This window comes from Bombus huntii, unplaced genomic scaffold (genome assembly GCF_024542735.1).
Source record: "Bombus huntii isolate Logan2020A unplaced genomic scaffold, iyBomHunt1.1 ctg00000069.1, whole genome shotgun sequence".
In the NCBI taxonomy this organism is placed as follows: domain Eukaryota; kingdom Metazoa; phylum Arthropoda; class Insecta; order Hymenoptera; family Apidae; genus Bombus; species Bombus huntii.
In genome coordinates, this window is record NW_026099328.1 from 391,146 (window position 1) to 396,131 (window position 4,986).

At 48.1% G+C, this 4,986-nt stretch overlaps 1 pseudogene; it reads left to right on the plus strand.

Annotated features, from left to right (window-relative positions):
• Nucleotides 1-4,551: 4,551 nt before the first annotated feature.
• Nucleotides 4,552-4,670, plus strand: LOC126876327 (5S ribosomal RNA; annotated as a pseudogene).
• The last annotated feature ends 316 nt before the right edge of the window (nt 4,671-4,986 follow it).

The window sequence follows — 4,986 nt, forward strand, 5'->3', positions numbered from 1 at the left end:
CTCGTTGGTTACTAGTTGGAGTCGCCTGATAGACGAGTACGTGCGGGGGAGCGACCGGCAATTAACTTAGCCAGTTTCGAAGTTTCGTAACCCGGCACGTTGTATCCGGTAAATCTGTTAGATCCGTGGCAGCCGAGCCGTGGGGCAGACAGGACCGAAAGGCACGTCGACGGGGCTCTCCAGTAATTTCACCGATACGTTCGTCCGTCGCGCGATTAAAACCCTCTCGGAGCCCGCCATACAGTTTCTGCTAGTGGCACGAGTGGCCAACTTTACGAGGGGATAACGCTATGTGATACGAAACCGAAATCGCACGGCCGATGCTTGCCGTATCCATTCCTTTTCTATTCCGCCCGTTCTGCCTTCTTCTCCCGATCTCCCGCTAATTCGCCTTGTTTCTTCGGCCCTCTCCAGCGTGGATCGAGGGATATCGGTCCTTAATCTTTTCCCCACGCTGGACAATGTTTTCTCCTTGATAAGTACCGATTCGTTTCTACTTTGTTCCGATGTTAGTGAAACAGCTCGTTCGTTCCACGGAATACACCAAATCTACCTTTCGTTTCAGCCAGCGCAGTTCTGAAGCTGCAATTAACCGCGTCTACCTGTTTCTCCAGGATCGTCGTTCGAATCGAAACGTCGGACGGGTAAAAATTTCACGACGCGAGGCGCCTGTTCGACCGTGCATTCCGCGTAGAATCCGCCAATTTCCGACAAGTCGACCGATTAAAACGAATTCATCGGATTACTGAGTGCCACGTCTGTCTGCAAAGAGAATTAACTCGGACAAGATGGATCGTAATTCCGTGAAAGCGGCGCGTCCCTCGGAGACGAGGAAAACATGGCCACGCGTGTGTGTGGACCAGGACGAGAGGAGACGCAGCGGGGTTAGCTGAGTCGTAAAGCTGCGCGTATCCGGTCCCCAGTGCACACGAACGTCCTTCTAGCGTGTAGCTACATCGGATTACGAGTGGAGTTGCGATGCGTTCGGTGTCAGGATTTTTTGAAGTCTCGCCAACACACGGATTCGACCGACGGGGTTCTAATACAGCGCGCATATCGGCAGGTTTCACGGGTCGGCTGTCAAACCATAGCCCAGGGGTTTCCTTTATCCCGTTTCCTATTTCTCTCGGTGGTCACCGTTGTTACGTCTGTTGGGCCGACACGGCTGCAGTGCTTCGATTCTACGACGACCGTGTCGCGGTTCGTCGTCCTTTCTTCGCGGTTTCTGGTACTCTCCTACCTATACGGTCTGTTGGTTAACGACTCGATCCCCAAGGCTTTCCGTATCGTGTCCCTGTCGCTTCGAAGCAAATGGCAACGATACTTTAAGTAAGACGTTTCCGTCGCGGATCGCTCCAACTCGTGCACGATTTGTTTCGTGGCCATTTTTCGATAGGCCGACCACGTGTTTCGCACGATGGAATTACGAGGGACTATTTATCGTTTCTTCGATAGACCAACGAAAGCAGTAATTCTTCTTGCGCGACGCGCGATCCTTGGTTTCTCACAGTTCGGGCACGAGGTATTATCGTTTTCTAGTTTTCTAGTGGACGTCGATGCGTTCGAAACGCATCTGACTGGCGACACCGCGAGACACGTTGTAACCATGTTCGCTGAAAAGTTAACGTCGGTTCTGCAAGCGTGGTTTCCGTCGTTCGAAAGGAGTTAAAGCGGAGCAAAATCACGACCATTTAAAGAGACGTCAAGAGGATAACGTTTCAACAGCGAGTTCCACTTTCTACCGGAAACCGAAACCGAAACCGAAAGCGAAACTGAAACTGAACTTGCTTACCGATCCGGTGGCGAAAGCGTGTACGGGGAGGAACGGAACGTGACTCGATCGTTCGTTTCGAAACGTTTTTCCGAAATACAAAGTTGCAAAGAGAGGAGAGTTTGTATCTCTTATAATCTCTTCCTGTTGCTGTAATAATCCTGTTTGCTGGATTTATCGAACACGAGCCAGGCATTTTTAAAGCGATCCCGATCCCGTCGATAATTCGCACGCGATACAACCGCGACTAACGGATGTCTCTGCTGCCGCGTACCGTCTGCTTTTCAAACAGTTTCGCCGTGCAAAGTGTCACCACGTTTCACCCGGAAACGAACGAACGCATCGTCGTCGGCTAATTTTCATTTCGTGCTCGTGATAATTAAGCCGTTGCGCGACGCTCCACCCTCGCGAGTCGACGATTTTCTAGGAGACCGCTCTAGTCCGTGGCAACCGAGCCGGGAAACGTCAACCAGCTGTAACTAGCGAGCATCGTTACAAGCAAATTAACCAGCCAGCTCTGCCCTGTTTTGTACCGTGTTTCCTCCTTTCTTCTCTTTTCCCTCCTTTCGTATGCTTCGCAAGCGTCACCCACGCAACGAGATTCGTCGCTTTCTTTCAAACGAGCGAATAAAAATAATATTTCTACGAAATATGGCTTTCGCGAATACGAAGGCTCCCACGAACCAGCGGTTCCAACGTCTTTCGGTTTTTTTCGTGATTTTCTTTTCCACGCAATTTTTCCTCGATCAGTTCGGTTTATATGTAGATGTAAACAAACTAGCAGCAGCCAGTTACTTTTAATACGAAAAAGTAAATTGAAAATGCAGATAAAAGCTCGCGGCGTTTGGAATCGTGCCCAGGTAATACCGGGTCTACGCGTTCAAGAACGTCAGCAACTTTCCGATACTCTTTCCGTTTCATTCTGAAAAGCATCGCGTTAATAGGTTCCGCGCCACGTAAGATCGAACTCGAAACATCGATGACGATACGAGTACATGTAAATTAAATCGAAACGTTTACATTATGAAATTGCCGGGAATTTACTCAAAATCGCGCTTTTTCCACGTTTGTTTCACTTTCGAAGAATAGAAATTTCAAATCGCCGAACTTGTTGCGTTGTCAAGAGTCATCGGGCTGTACGCCGCGTGTAGAGAAATTTCTTTTTTTCCTGGCATTTTTTCATCGCGACAAACTTGCAACATTGCGTATCCGGTGAGCGATTACGGTTAAAAAAATTGACCCTACCAAAGGTTTTCTCGTATTTTTCGCCGGGAACAAATACGCGGTGTCGGGCGTTTCATAGGTCGGTGAAAATTCGCCCGTTTATTTCGATCGCAATGGGGGTTTCATCGACGCCAAGAGCAGCATCGACGAATACGAATACGCGTTTTTCTCCTTGTTTTTGCCCTGCCACGTTAATATTTGGACTGCATCGAAAGTTTATGAGAGCGTTAGAAAATAGCGAGCGGCGTGCATGTACGCCGTCGGCTTTCCCAAACTTTCCAAAGCGTACGAATTGCGAACAGTAGCTGGAAACCAGAGCTGTCCGTACGTATATTTTTGAAACAGCTTACTCGACTGCCTCGTTCGGTGTTTGTCGTGGAAATTTATCCTGATATTCCTCGCCAATCCCCCCGCCTCTCTCTCCTTTCCGCCTGTCCTCTTTCATCCTTCCTGTTTTCCTCCTATTTATAAAGCGTAAACACGCGATATGTACCTCTGTTTGCCGCGTTTTATAAATATTCTCGAGATTGGAGAAATTACTTTTCCGTTTCTCTGTTTGTTAACGTCGTGAGGAAAGTTTGCGCTGCGTCAGCTTCGCAGAATCGTTCGCTTCTTTTCCTCGCATTCCGGTTCGACGGAATCGCCACTCCCTTATCTACACGCGTTTCCTCCAAAACTGTTTCTCATCGCGAAGCCAAGTCTCGAACGAGCGTTCGTCGCATCGACAAAGTATCGCGACATCGTTGATTTTATCGTTAATAAGCTGGCGATACCGAGGCTGCGACGGCTTTATCCGTCTGTATTTATTCACCGTCTAACGTTGCATTATTCAGTGGAACGCTCCATTTTCGGTCATTGCTTTTCTTACTGCCGTTCCATTTACTCTGCGGATTTAAGAACAAGCGAGAAGCACTTGGATCTTTCCTTTCTGCCGGGATTATGCTTTTTCCTCTCCACTTTTACGTTGTATCCTTCGAGCTTGGATGCTCGATCATAGTTGCGCGAGGGAAACCTTTTTCTCCATAGACACGCACAAAACCTACGCTTTCAGGTTTACATCCCCCTGGAGCCCCGTAGTCCATATTTTTTGATAATTCCTACAATAATATTTTATAATTAGACCTACAATATATTTAAAAAAATAAAATCCCGATAAAAGACAAAAGGGTGGACAATTGCATTACCTATTAAGTATTATAGAAAAATATTAAAGGAAGCATATATATTTCGTCGTATTACGTGCAAATTTTCCACAAATGCGTAAAAAACCGCGGTCTATTTACATAATAAAATAAATAATTCTTATGTGTCATAAGTCAAATTTTCTTTACCATTCTCTCCAAAACTTCTTGTCCCCTCAGAATATTGCCTAACGTTGTGTCTAAAGATGTAATCGCATCTCAACAGAGATAAAAATTTGTCAAAAGAGGAAACTAATTATCCTGCTAATGATACGTCGAACGACGTCGTAGACCAAGAAAACGAGATCGATGCTGGAGGATTGGAATCCGGAAAGATGGAAGAAGAACGTTGGTAAAGAGCCATTTACTCGCAACGCCAACGCCCTGGCCGGGCTGAATGCACTCGTTCCCGTCAAATCACGAAAGTTAAGCAGCGCCGGGCACGGGTAGTACTCGGATGGGTGAACGCCTGGGACCTCCGTGTGGCGTTGGCGAAGCGTGCTGGCCCCCCCTCCGTGGGGTTCGGGCCTTGGGCGCTTGGCGGCTCAGCGCCTCGGGGCCGCCAAGCAGTCCGGTAGGGGAACCGGGCTGCCTGGCATGGCGACGAGGCGGTCTAACAATGGTCACACACCGCTCCATCAGCCGTGGTATTAAGATGTCGATGCGTCTCCGCAGTACATGTTCGGCTAGCCCAAGGGCCCGTTATAAATCTTAAGGTTTAGTTAACTAAAGTCCTTCAAACAGACAAACAGCCTTTGTCCCAACTACGGGAAGATAGGGGAGACGTATTTTTCAACGAGCGGCGTCTCC